This window comes from Macaca nemestrina, chromosome 1 (assembly GCF_043159975.1).
Source record: "Macaca nemestrina isolate mMacNem1 chromosome 1, mMacNem.hap1, whole genome shotgun sequence".
NCBI classification, from domain to species: Eukaryota; Metazoa; Chordata; class Mammalia; order Primates; family Cercopithecidae; genus Macaca; species Macaca nemestrina.
In genome coordinates this window covers 222,720,386-222,734,302 of record NC_092125.1, presented here as the reverse complement: position 1 = coordinate 222,734,302, position 13,917 = coordinate 222,720,386, and the positions used below count along the sequence as shown (strand labels likewise).

Sequence of the window (13,917 nt, the reverse complement as noted above, 5' to 3'; positions counted from 1 at the left end):
CTGTTGCCCAGGCTGGAGTGCGGTGGCTCAGTTACAGCTCACTGCAGCCTTGACCTCCTGGGCACAAGCAATCTTCCCACCTCAGCCTCCTAAGTAGCTGGGACCACAGGCACGTGCCACCATACCCTGTTAATTTTTAATGTATTTAGTAGAGACAAGGTCTTGTTATGTTGCCCAGGCTGGTCTTGAACTCCTGGCCTCAAGTGATCCTCCTCAAGTGATCCTCCCATCTCAGCCTCCCTAAGTTCTTGGATTACAGGCATGAACCATCCTGCCACCCTCTTTCCCTAAACCTTGCCCTCCCTTGCCCACTGCTTTCCATGCCTGTCAGACAGCCCTCCAGAGTCCCTTCCGCTTATTCCAGACCTGGAGGGCAGATGAGCCGCAGCCAGACATCTGATTTCTCAAGCAGGTTTAAAGGGCTTTTCCCAGAGACCCTGAGCTCATTTCTCCTTTCTGTGTCTCCGAAGTGCCAAGGCAGCAATTTGGATCTCAAACGCCCCGATAGGGGTGCAGCCAAGTTCTTTATTGCACACAATGAATTTGTTATGTGGGGATTCTTTGGCCTAAAGGATGACTTAAAGTCCTGATGTTCCACTGCGTCCTAGCCTGGCCAGTGCTGAGGGGCAGAAGAGCTGCCTTGCTTGCCTGTCTTCTGAGAGGATGGTTGTGGACACCTGAGATCAGGGGCAGATGCCCTGTGGACTCCAGTCCTGCTGCTGGCTGCTCCTGTTTATTGAGAGCTTTGCAGGCCCAGAGAAACCCATTTATCTGCAGTCCCACAGCAAGAAGCTGCAGGGCTGAGATTTGCTCCCAGTCCTGTATGACCTCAAAAGCCCCTGCTTTTGATCCTGAGGCCACACTCTCTCAGCCTGGTGAGTCTGTGGGCCCAGCTGCTCCAGGGGTACCGCACCCCCTCCCAGTCCCAAGTTCACCCAGGGGCCTTATAAGATGCAGTAGGACTGAGCCAGAAGCCGAAGGGAATGACAGACTGGGGCTGAGGTTCCTGGGTCCCTGACACTCACAGACTGCTCCAGCGCTCGGAAGCCAGAGACTCTGTGGTTTCCTGCTCGGCTGAATTCTCCCTGGAGGCAGAGGAAGGAGGTGCTTTGCCATCTCTGGTTGTGGGGCTTTATCTCTGGAAACTCTGCAGTGCGTGTGAAAAACCTGTGAACCGAAGAACGAGGAAGGAAGATTAAAGAGGGAAAGGATTAAGATCTACAGGGCTTCCCATGCTCTGCAGAGCCGCTCTCAGAAGCTGCTCTTCGATCTCTCTATTAGGCGACCCGACAGCTGCCAGCTCTGGAGGTTGAGAAGGGCTGAGCCCCTCACCCCAGCCTGGAGCCACTGAGAAAGCAGCATAGTCAGGACGAAAAGACAGGAAGGGCGAGGGTGGGGGGCGGTGGGGTTGGGAGGTGGCGGAACACAGACGTGGATTTCACTGGAATAAAAGGGCAGACGGGGAGGGCAGAGCCATGGATGTGTTCCATGAGTGCCATGCTGCAGGGTGAAGGGACCCTGGCCTCCCACCCATCTCCCTCCCCACCTGGATTAGTGAGCTACCCCCAAACTTAGCAGCTTAAGGACAACAATAAACATCTCTATATTCCAGTTTCAGGAATATAGGGTCAGGAACCTGTGGGCAGCTGAGTTCAGGGTCTGTCCTGAGGTTGCCATCGTCAGGGGTCTCGCTGGGGCTGGAGGACCCGCCTCCAAGATAGAACTCACATGGTGCTGGAGTCCTCCTGCATAGGCCTCCCCACGTGGTGGCACTCCCCAGAGTGGATGATACAGGAGAGAAAGAACCAGGCCAAAGCCGCCATGGTTGGTTTTTGTTTGTTTGTTTGTTTGTTTTTTAGATAGGGTCTCACTCTGTCACCCAGGCTGGAGTGCAGTGGTGAAAGTTTGAGCCCACTGCAGCCTCGAACTCCTGGGCTCAAGCAATCCTCCCACCTCAGCCTCCCAAGTAGCTGAGACTTTAGGCGGGCACCACCACACCTGGCTAATTTTTAGTTTTTTCTTTGGTAGAAATGGGGGTCTCACTATGTTACCCAGGCTGGTCTCCACCTGGCCTCAAGTGATCCTCCTACCTCAGCCTCCCAAAGTGCTGGGATTACAGGCATGAGGCCACTGTAGTGCCCAGCCCCCTACCATGGTATTTTTATGAACTGGTCTCAGAAGTCTCATACCATCCTTAAGGTCACCCATTATTGTTCCCAGCTTCCCCTGCACTCCAGACACTCACTGCTGACAGCCAGGCTTCCAGGGGTGCCTGCAGTGGCTGTGTCTGATGCCAACATGGCCAGCCCCTAAAGGTTGTGACGTCTGTGTCCCCAGGACCTCTTTTCAGATATCATGATGCGGTCAACTTCAGTCTAGGGAAGGTAGACCCTCCAAACTGTGCACCATCCCACACCCTTCACTCACCTCCACCCTCCTCTCCTTGTTGCCCCGCTTATAGCACATCTTCCATCTCCAAAGAAGATGCTCTCAGCAGTGACTGGAGCATGGGGAGGCTGGAAACAGTAGGAGCCCACTTTTATGGAGTGCTTGCTATATGTGAAGTTGGTACTGAGCACGGTAAAAGTTCTAACTCGTTACAGCCTCTCTGCAGGGTAGGTGCCTCCCATTATACAGATGGGGAAACTGAGACACAGGGAGGGTAAGCAGCTTGCTGAAGCCACACAGCTCTCAAGTGGCGGAACTAGGAATTGAACCCCAGTACTCTGCCTCCAGAGCCCACGCTGTTAACCTTATAGTTATAGCATTTGTGACGTGAGGCAACATTTCCTTTCCACAAGAAAGCCACATTCATCAGACAGGGATTGGAGTTCAGGGTACAGCAAGAAAGACAGAGGTTAGACACCTGGAGGGCTTTCCAGGCCACAGGTAGTGAGGCCTCAGTGCAACTTTGTTCCCTGAGGATGTTCAGAAAATGAGGTCTTCCCAGGCTGTGTTGAGCACAGCCAAAGGCTGAAGGGCTATGGTCATTGTTTTTAAATTAAAAATTGTGATAATTTATACATAACACAAAATGTTCCATTTTAACCTTTTTCTTTTTTCTTTTTTTGAGATAGGGTCTTGCTCTGTCACCCAGGCTTGAGTGCAGTGGCTCGATCTTGGCTCTCTGCAACCTCCGTCTCCCAGGTTCAAGTGATTCTCCTGCCTCAGCCTCCCGAGTAGCTGGGATTACGGGTGTGTACCACCATGCCCAGCTAATTTTTGTGTTTTTAGCACAGATGGGGTTTCACCATGTTGGCCAGGCTGGTCTCGAACTCTTGACCTCAAGTGATCTGCCCGCCTCAGCCTCCCAAAGTGCTGGGATTACAGGCATGAGGCACCACGCCCGGCCCAGTGTAACCATGTTTCAGTGTACCATGCAGTGGCATTAAGTACCTTCACATCGTTGTGTAGCTGTCTCCACCGTCCATCTTCACAACTGTTTCATATAGTCTTTTCTGGAAGTGTCTGCTGGCCCCAAGGCCGTTGGCCAGCCTGGACTCCCTTCCTCCCTGCCTCCCTGACGTGGATGGCGCTGCTGGCAGGGGCAGGACAAGCACACGGAGGGAGGGAGAAGGCACGGCACAGACTTTCCTCTTCAGAAGGGAGGTATTAAAATGATCCACCTTTGACGCTCACTCTTGGCTTCAAAGACCCACGGCAGCTCTGTGGAGGATGAGCCGTAGCAATGGTGTGAGAGGGTTTATCAATAGTACCTGGAGCAGAGTAACTCATAAACCTTTCATTAGTTTTACATCGATGATGGCCCAAGTCCTAGGAAGTAGGTTTAGGCTGGAAGATGGATGTCTCCATAAATCATCATCTCGGCAAATTAGGGAGTTGGAGGCAGCCTTTTTATAGGATTTCCCAGCAGCTCACTCGGGAAGCTCTGCTTCTTTGCTCCCGTTCTGAGCTGATGCCAGATTTTGAGCCTCATGTGCTTGGATGGAAAATGCAGTCAGAGGCTCCGAGAAGGGCCTGCCCAGGACTAGGAGGAAGAGAGCACCACACTGCTCTCCCTGTCCTTGGGTTCCTTCAGGCCTGGCTGCTGCTTTTATGGCCTTATCTGCCCATCTTGTTATCTACAGAGGGAGCAGCTTTCTAGAAGGCATTTCTTTGAGAGAAAGAAATGGAGATAGTAGCAGCAGCAGCAGCAGCACAGGCAGAACAGTTTTAAGATCTCTCACCAGGCCAGGCACGGTGGCTCACGCCTGTAATCCCAGCACTTTGGGAGGCTGAGGCAGGAATCACCTGAGGTCAGGAGTTTGAGACCAGCCTGGCCAACATGGTGAAACCCCGTCTCTACTCACAATACAAAAATTAGCCAGGTGTGGTGATGTGTGCCTGTAATCCCAGCTACTTGGGAGGCTGAGGCAGGAGAATCGCTTGAACCCGGGAGGTGGAGGTTGCAGTGAGTGGAGATCACGCCACTGCACTCCAGCCTGGGCGACAGAGCGAGATTCTGTTTAAAAAAAAAATCAAAAAAGATACCTCAGCAGACAGGAGAAAAAACATGAGGGGAGCTTCTGTTTGCTAATGAGAACAATAATAATAATAACAGCACTCTTGGTGCCTGCCACATAGCCCATTGTCAGTACGGATCAGATGTTATTAAGGATTTACCTTTACGTTATTATTATCATCACCCTCTCATTTTACAGATAAGAAAGCTGAAGTCTGAGAGGTTAAGTGATGTGCCTCTAAGATCAGCCCAGGAGCAGCCTCTTATTGACTTGACCTTCCTACCCTGCCTTCCCCTCTGCGTCTCAGTTTCTTCCCATCTCTGAAATAGAGAATCAATTTCAGTGCTCCCCATTCCCCAGAAATGAAGCTGGAGAGGAGTCAGATGGGAAACACAAAGCCTAGAGCTCCTGGGGAAGACGATGCCCCTGCTCAAAGGGCAGGGAAAGCTGTTCATTTCGGGACGATGTCCACATCTTCTATTTCATGGCACCATCTCAAAGGCAGAGCAGGCTGTCCACTTCAGGACGACTTCCACATTGATGGCCTTGGCAGATGTTGCTTATTCCCATTTTACAGATGAGGAAATTCATCCCTTGTCCCCGCCTCCCCGAGTTTCAGTCCCACAGCTAGTAAATGGTCCAGGCTGGCTGGAACTGGGTCCTGACTAGTGCTGTGGTGTCAGAGGTCAGTGGGCAGCTCAGCTAGTGCCGCCAGGCTCCCCGGAAGGCCATGTCTCCAGACAGGATGTCAGGTCATGGGTCCCTGCTACTCCCTTCCCCCTGGGCAGGGGTCCTCTCAGGTGGCTCCCCTCTGCTTTGCTCTGCAGCCCCAGCCTCAGGTGCTCCTATGCCAGCTTCTCCTGCCCACCCTTTCTGTCCCCCAGGGCTGCCCTAAATGCTCAGACAGACTAATTACAAGCGCTGGCAGAGAACCGTGCTGCTGATTTGGCATGTGGGGCTTTAGGACTCAGTGATGCTCACCAGCGCCGGCAGGCTCCCTGACAAATCAAAGACTTTTCCATTTCCTTTCCTCTCTCCTTCTCTTGCCCCTGGAGGATGAGCCAGCCTGCCAGTGAGTGAGCCAGTGAGCCAGTGAGCCAGAGGTGAGCTGTTGAAGTCTGTGCGGCATGCTGGCTGTGGAATGAGAAGGCTCTGAGCAAGCCATGTCCCAGGAGAACTTTTACTCAGGAATAATATGCATGAGGATTTATTTCCTCATTGCTGGGCTTCCAGCAGAAGTACAGGCACGTCTCTGCTTGGCTCCGGCAGGGGAACTCGGCTCAAAGGTTTCAAGAAGCAGCCGAAGATTCTGATTCAATGAACACTGAGCACGTTCCATGTGGGAGGCTCCATGCCAATAGCTGTGCCCACTCATCCCATTTAACTTCCTTTACTTTTTTTTTTTTTTTTTGGTACTGGGCCTCTCTGTGTCATCTAGCCTGGAGTGCAGTGGCATGATCATGGCTCACTGCAGCCTCAAACTCCTGGACTCAAGCAATCCTCCCGCCTCAGCCTCCCTCCTGAGTAGCTGGGACTACAGGCACAAGCCCCCATGCCTGGCTAATTTTCAAGCTTTTTGTAGAGCTGGGGTCTCACTCTGCTGCCCAAGCCAAGTCTCAAACTCCTGGCCTCAAGTGATCCTCCTGTCTTGGATTCCCAAAGTGCTGGAACTACAGGTGTGAGCCACTGCACCGGGTGGTCCCCAGTTAGCTTGGGGATACCATGGTGCGCCCATAGCCCCTGTCCTCATGTAGCGTTCAGTCTTGTGGAGGTAGAGATGCATAAACCAGCTGTGATATTGTGTACTAAATTCTACACGGCCAAGTGTGGTGGTACACGTCTGTAACCCCAGCACTTTGGGAGGCCAAGGCGGGAGGATTACTTGAGGCCAGGAGTTCAAGACCAACCTGAGCAACATAGCAAGACCACCATGTCTACAAAAATTAAAAAATTAACCAGGCATGATGGTGGACATCTGTAGTCCTGCTTAGTCAGGAGGCTGAGGCAGGAGGATCACTTGAGCCCAGGAGTTTAAGTCTGCGGTGAGCCATGATGGTGCCACTGCACTCCAGCCTGGGTGACAAAGTGAGATCCTGCCTACAGGAGAATCCCTTGAACCTGGGAGGCAGAGGTTGCAGTGAGCTGAGATCACACCACTGCACTCCAGCCTGGGTGATGGAGTGAGACTCCGTCTCAAAAAAAAAAAACAAACCCAAAACCAAAAAACAAAACAAAACACACACCCCAGTAAATTCTACAACAGGTATAAGTCTGGGAGACTCCAGGTGCAAAAGAGGGTGTGTACTTAACCTCTACCTGGGGGGGCTGGAAGACTTTCTAGGGGCATGGCATCTAACCTGAGCCCTGAGGAGTTAGCCAAGCAACATGAAGCATTCCAGATAGAGTTATCAGTTTGTATAAATGCCTGGAGGTGAGAGAGCATTAGTCTCTCTCTCTCTCTCTCTCTCTCTCTCTCTCTCTCTCTCTCTCCACTTTTCCAGCACTCTTGTGACTGCACACTCTTCTGGATGCTGGACTGGCTGTGTCACCAAACAAGGCAAGCAAGCTCCCTGCTTTGTGGTGCTCATATGCTAGGGAATGTGGCCATTCAGGTGACCCGAAGACGTCTTGAGGCTGGAGGTAGACATGTGGAAGGGACCGTGGCCCCTGGCCTGCCCAGAGCACCCGGGCCCCATCCTCCATCCTTCTGCTGAGCCTGGCAGCTAGCCCCAAGCCCTCCTGCACCAGCTAGCTGTAGGGAGATCACCCAGGCCATGGCAGGAGCCTGTGCCAATGTTTTAATAGCCAGGCCGAGGCCTGCTGGGCAGCTCTGCTAATTACAGTGATTAATATGTTTAATTTACTTAGAAACAGTAATGTGTCATCACTCTGTTGTCACAACCCAGCTCCAGAGTCTGCTCCCTCCCCTCTCCCCGCACAGGTGCCCCCCAAGCTCCTGCAGGCTCCCCACGGTGGCCCAGCCTCCCTTGAGTCCAGTCACCTGGCCCTCCCATTCCCATGCCTGTCTGGGGCCTGCCTACTGTCTCTGTCCCGGTGGTGCAAGAAGGAGCTCTCTTATCCATCCCCACTGCTAGAGCACTGTGTGGCCGCAGTGGTCAGGGAAAGTGGACCTTCTCATCCTCCAAGTCACCTTTGCAAGAAGCAGAGAGAGCCCCTGATCTCTAGCTCCCTTCATCCCTCCCCCGACCCCCACTTGTCCCATGTGGCACTCACCTCTAGCTGAAGTCATTTTATGTGACTTCCTGTTTTATGGCCACCTTCCGGCTCTGGAGTGGGACAGGGACCTTTCCAGGTGCTCTGTTTGTTGAACGGAGGAATGAATGAAAGAGTCAAATCCCCCACTCCGTGTGCCTCCACCCTTATAACAGGATGAGTTTGGATCTGGTGCTTTTCTCCTCCAAATCTCATGTGTCTCCCTTGCCAGCTCCCCTTCCAGGTAATGTCTATAGGGGACAGGTGGCCCAGTGTCTTCATCCTACAACAAGAGAAATGTTAAGACCACACTGCACAGAGGTGAAGCCCGATTATCTGAATCCATTGCTATGTTAGCTGGAGCAGCGATATCAAGACCAGCACACTTCTGTGTGTGTGAGATGGAGTCTCACTCTGTTGCCCAGGCTGGAGCACAGTGGTACCATCTCGGCTCACTGCAACCTCTGCCTCCCGGGTTCAAGCAATTCTCCCATCTCAGCCTCCCGAATAGCTGGGACTACAGGTGAATGCCACCACGCCCGGCTAATTTTTGTATTTTTAGTAGAGATGGGGTTTGGCCACGTTGGCCAGGCTGATCTCAAGCTCCTGACCTCAGGTAATCTGCCTGCCTTGGCCTCCCAAAGTGCTGGGACAGGTGTGAACCACCGTGCCCTGCCAAGACCAGCACGCTCCTGCCCCAGCGGCCAGAGGAGCCGCGTCTTGACTTCTAGGGGATGGCTTCAACCTCCAACTTGAACGAACTTTCTTTGGCTGCTGTCATTTCCTGGTGCCCCCAGGGAAGGCAGAACTTCCTCATGCCTGGCAGTCTTCTCCTGATGTCCAACCTGACTCTCCCTTTGGACCCACTCTGCTCTCCATCAGTGGAGTTGGGTGGGGGGCCTGAAGGAGAGGGGCCTCTTCTCAGGGGCAATCTAAGAACTTTGTTCCACCTGCCAGGCCCTCTGGTCCCTCCTGGCGCTGGGACTGCCTCATTGCCTGGGGGGGCGTGTTTGTTTTGCTTGCTCACTGACTGCCACGCTTGCCCCAGTAGGCAGCCAGCTGGCAGGAAGCCCACGGGAGCCCTTCTCTCACCCGTGCCTGGCATGGCCAGGGCTGAGTCGGGGCAGGGTTGGGTGGGGTAGGCTGTGTCTTCACTTACTCTCCCTGCGGGGGTAAGAGATGTCACCTGCTAGTCCTTCAGCCCAATTAGGACAGGACAAGGACAATGCAGAGAGAGGGATTGCAGCCACACTGAAAACCAAAACACACCTCAGAAGGGAAGCGAGTTAGAGAACCTGAATGCTACCCTAGGAACCACAGCCCCCACCTTGCCATTAGATGTCTGTGACTGAGTCTCGTTGCATCTTGCTCGGCCTCAGTTCCTCCATCTGTAATGTGAGAAGGGAAGAACAGGAGGATCCCTGGAGCCCAGGAGTTCAAGTTTGCAGTGAGCCGTGATCACGTCACTATACTACAGCCTGGGTGACAGAGTGAGACCCTGTCTCAAAAACAAACAACAAACAAAACAAAAAACCTAAATAAATTCTACAACAGGTATAAGCCTGGGAGACTCCAGTGCAAAAAAAGATGTACTTAACCTCTACCTGGGGGGACAGGAAGGCTTCCTGGGGGGATGGCAGCTACCCTGGGACCTGAAGGATCTGAGGAATTAGCCAGGCAAAGTGAAAAGTGTTCCAGGCAGAGTGATCAATTTGTACAAATGCCCGGAGGTGTTTGATGAGCTGAAAACTAAGGTCTCTTTTAGTTCTGGGATTCAACACAGACAGTTCCTGCCTGAAGACACAGCTGAGAATGGAGCAGGGTAGATCTTTGACCCCTCAGGGGTGACCCGGCACTTCCCAGAGGCGCTGGGACCTGGACCTAATGACCACCACCCCCACACGGGAGAGCTGTTGGGTCTCTGAAGGCCAGGCAGGAGGCCAGGTTGATAACTGACTCCTGCCGTGGGGGAGCCAGCCTGGCTTCATCAGTATGCAGGGCCTGTGAGGAGTGCTTAAGAAATACTTATTAATTTCCCCTCCGCAAAGACTGAGAGTTCGACGGTAATCACAGTATCAAGTCGTAATAATAATAAAATCCCTCCCGTTGAAAATCACGGTTGGGACTCTGGAGAGTTCAACAGGAAAAGATTGTATTAAGATAAAGGAGATTAGAACAGGGCAGACATTAAAGGTTGTCATTGTCGGGTAAATCACATCAGGGAGGCCCCAGGACTGCTGTATCCCAGGAGGGGGCGAGGACCCCGTCAATGACCTGGCAACCCCACTCCATCCGCCTCCCGCTCACCCTGGAACTCTGCCTCCTTCTGCCCTCGAAGGCTAAGATACACAGGTGGCTCCGGAGCAAACGTGGGAATCAGATGTCCTGCCCTGAGGACCCTCATTCTGGGCAGAGGGTGGAGCACTGTACAGGTTCTGGAGGAGGACAGAGATCTCTGCTCTAGGTTAGGCTCTTACAGTCTAGCCTGATGGTGCTCTTCAGAATATGTGCCCAATCATGCAGGGGCCTGGGGGTGGGGTGGTGTTTCTGGGTCACCTGTCCTGGTGAGGATGAGAAAGGAGGATGAGCTTGCAGAAAGGAGGTGATGGGGCCGGGCGTGGTGGCTCATGCCTATAATCCAAGCACTTTGGAAGACCGAGGTGGGTGGATCACTTGTGGCCAGGGGTTTGAAATGAGCCTGGCCAACATGGTGGAACCCTGTCTCTATAAAAAAAGTAAAAAAAATTAGCGGGGTGTGGTGGTGTGTGCCTGTAGTCCCAACTATTTGGGAGGCTGAGGCAGGAGAATCCCTTGAACCTGAGAGGCTGAAGTTGCAGTGAGCCAAGATTATGCCACCGCACTCCAGCTTGGGTGGCAGAGTGAGACTGTGTTTCAAAAAAAAAAAAAAAAAAAAGGATGAGAATACCAGGGTCCCTGGACACTGCCCTGCCCTGCCTCTGGGACATAGGCCGAATCAGAGAGGGTGTCCCAACCTGTCAACAGGGAGTCCCAATTCCAGTGGAAAAGCCCAAATAATTCTAGTGAGATATTATCAAGATGAGAAAACACTTGCCCAGGTGCCAGGTGACCACTGCCCCCCAGGGCTGGGGCTGGGTGGGGCGCAGGGCCAAGCCAGGGGTGGCAATCCTTCTCTTGGACATCTTCACTTGGGACAAATGAGAGGGTTCTCTAGGTCTAAAGATGCAGCTGGATCTGAAAGTTACACTAGACTTGGGACAAGAAGCTACAAGCTGTGAATGACGGGGGCAGGGGCCACATGGAAGAAAGGAGTTCATCGTGGGCTTCCCCGGTTATTACCAAGTGGCCCTATAATGTGGAGGCTTTGAGTCCTGGCTCAAAAGGTTTTAGCTCTGCATCCTTGGGCGGTTTCTTAACCTTTCTGTGCGTCAACTTTCTTATCTATAGAATGGTGGTGATAGCATCGACTTAGTGCTGTGATGAGGATTCAATGTATCCTTATAGTGAAGAATTATAAACAATAAAGGCCTGCTTTTATCTCTTAATTGCCCTTCTTGCCTGAGGTCACACAGTCAATAGGTGGCCAAGACCATCTCCTGCCCATCACCTACCTTTTTTTTTTTTTTTTTTTTCTTTTCCAGACAGAGTCTCACTCTGTCCGCCAGGCTGGAGTGCATGGGGTGATCTCAGCCCACTGCAACCTCCACCTCCTGGGTTCAAGTGAGTCTTCTGCCTCAGCCTCCCGAGTAGCTGGGACTACAGGCATGTGCCACCACCAAATTAGAAGGAATGCTAATTTCAGAGGCAGAGATACATTCTGGGAAGGAGAACTTACAGAACGCCCAGCTAATTTTTGTATTTTTAGTAGAGACGGGGTTTCACCATGTTGGCCAGGCTGGTCTTGAACTCTTGATCTCAAGTGATCTGCCCACCTGGGCCTCCCAAAGTGCTAGAATTACAGGCGTGAGCCACCGCGCTCGGACTCATCACCTCCTTTCTGCAGGCTTCTCCTTGCGGAGTGCAGTGTGGCGGCCAAGGGCTTGGGCTTTGGACCTAGAGTGCCTGGTGTTCACATCCTGGCTTTCACTTGGGCCAGGAACTTCAATTCTCATACTCAACTTTCTCCCTTAGGAAAGGCGAAAGTCACCCTCCCAAGGTCAAGGCGATGCTGCTGGGTAACTTTCTGAGTAACTCAGAAAGGGGCAGCTGAGGCAGGCAGCTTTCCCTGGGGTCTCTGGCCCTAAGCCCCACCCCCCGTCTGTGGCTGTTAGGCCCAGTGGGACAGTGCTTCCTCCCCCTGGCCCTCCAGGTGGCATCCAGCCCTCTGCGGCTGCAAGCCATGGGCACCAAGGACGGTTCTGAAGTCGCCGTGAGTTTATGAGGCTGAGCGGAGAGGACGAGGCGTGTTAAGTGTAATGGGGTTGTGTGAGATTAATGTGAGGCCGGGTGAAGCAGCTAAGGCAAGTCGTTTTGGCAGTTAATATGTACATTTAAGGAATGATTTGAGAGTGTGAAAACATTTAAAAGGAATGCTAATTTCAGAGGGAGAGATACTTTCTGGGAAGGAGAACTTGCAGAGGACAGAGCTGGGATGGGGCCGGGATGGAGGTGCCAGGTGACCCTGCTCAGAATTCAGCCCCCTGCAAAGTTTGTCCGGGTGCTCCCAGGGCCTCTCTGTGCCCACCTGCCTCCAGGAGCACAGGCCTCTCGGAAGACCCGAAGCGGGCACTGGGTGGGAAGAGCTGGGCTGGAACCTTGTGAAAGCAGGGTCCTTGTTCGTCTGCATTGTGGAGCACAGGGAGTGGAGGGGGTGCAGCTCAGGCGGCTTTGTGGAAGGGGTATCATTTGAACTGAGCTTTGAAAATGGGTTGGGAGGAGAGGGTGGAAGCATGTGGATTTGAACTTTTCATCCAGGAGAGAAAGGTGCTCTGTGACTGAGCCTGTGATCCGGGTAGGATAGGGCGGCCGGTATAAGAGGGGAGACTCAGCTTCTTCAGGCCTGTGTGCGGGCTTCACTAGGGTCCTGGAGAGCAGGAGGCCAGGAAGAGCAGCCTCCTCCTCCTCCTCCTCCTCAGGGAGCTCTCCCTCTCCTGGACCCTCTGGATGGGAAAGGTGGAATCTCTGCTCTGAAGTGCTTTTTTTTTTTCTGAAGCAAGTTCTTGCTGTGTCTCCCAGGCTGGAGTGCAGGGGCACAATCACAGCTCACTGCGGCTTCGCAGCTTCGACTTCCCGGGCTCAGTTGATTCTCCTGCCTCAGCCTCTCAAGTAGCTGGGACTACAAGCATACACCGTCACGCCCGGAGAATTTTTGTATTTTTTGTAGAGATGGGGTTTTGCCATGTTACCCAGGCTGGTCTCCATCTCCTGGACTCAACTGATCTGCCCGCCTCGGCCTCCCGAATTGCTGGGATTACAGGCGTGAGCCGCTGCACCTGGCCCCACATGCTCCTTGATGGCGCAAGCCTCCTCAGCCCTGCTAGTGAGATTGGAGACAGGCCCTTCCTTCCTGGAGTTTGATCTTTCAGCACCAGAAAGTGTGTAACCCGGGATCTCCCGGGAACCCCTCGGCTCTAAGACCCCAGCCCTCCCATCCACGGATCCAGCCTAAAAGTGGAATGAGCTGATCCTCAGCTTCCCGTCCCACCTCCACTAGAGGCCCAAGAGCCAAGGAGTTAGTGCCGCCACAGCTGGCTGCGATGAAAGCCTTTACAAGTGCCCAGTGTGGTTATTAATAATGTCTCCCGTCTCTGAATGCCTCTTTAATTCCTCTGCTTAAACCACTCTGGAATCCATAACACTTGCCCCTTAGCCTGTGGTTATTCCGCTCCCTTAATGGCCTTTTATGGAGGGACCTTATTGAAAGCTTTTCCCCAGCCTGAGTAAATCATGTCCTCTGGGTCATCCTTGCCTGCAATTTTATTAACTTCTTATGAGAAGTCAGAGGGACCAGAGGGAGGCCAATGTTTCCTCCATGTTCTCTCCTGCCCAGGCCCAACACTGTCCCTTTCCTGGCTGGGATCTCAGAGGAGGAGATGGCTGGGGATGTTGGAGATCAATAATGTTTGGAATGGCCGGGCGCGGTGGCTCAAGCCTGTAATCCCAGCACTTTGGGAGGCCGAGATGGGCGGATCACGAGGTCAGGAGATCGAGACCATCCTGGCTAACACGGTGAAACCCCGTCTCTACTAAGAAATACAAAAAATAGCCGGGCGAGGTGGCAGCGCCTGTAGTCCCAGCTACTCGGGAGGCTGAGGCCGGAGAA

The 13,917-nt window shown here is 53.0% G+C and overlaps 1 protein-coding gene across 1 annotated transcript in view; it reads left to right on the top strand.

Moving 5' to 3' along the window:
• LOC105473154 (UbiA prenyltransferase domain containing 1) overlaps positions 1–13,917 on the top strand; it is a 96,333-nt gene that overhangs the window by 37,607 nt on the left and 44,809 nt on the right. The gene's annotated exons all lie outside the window — the stretch shown is intronic.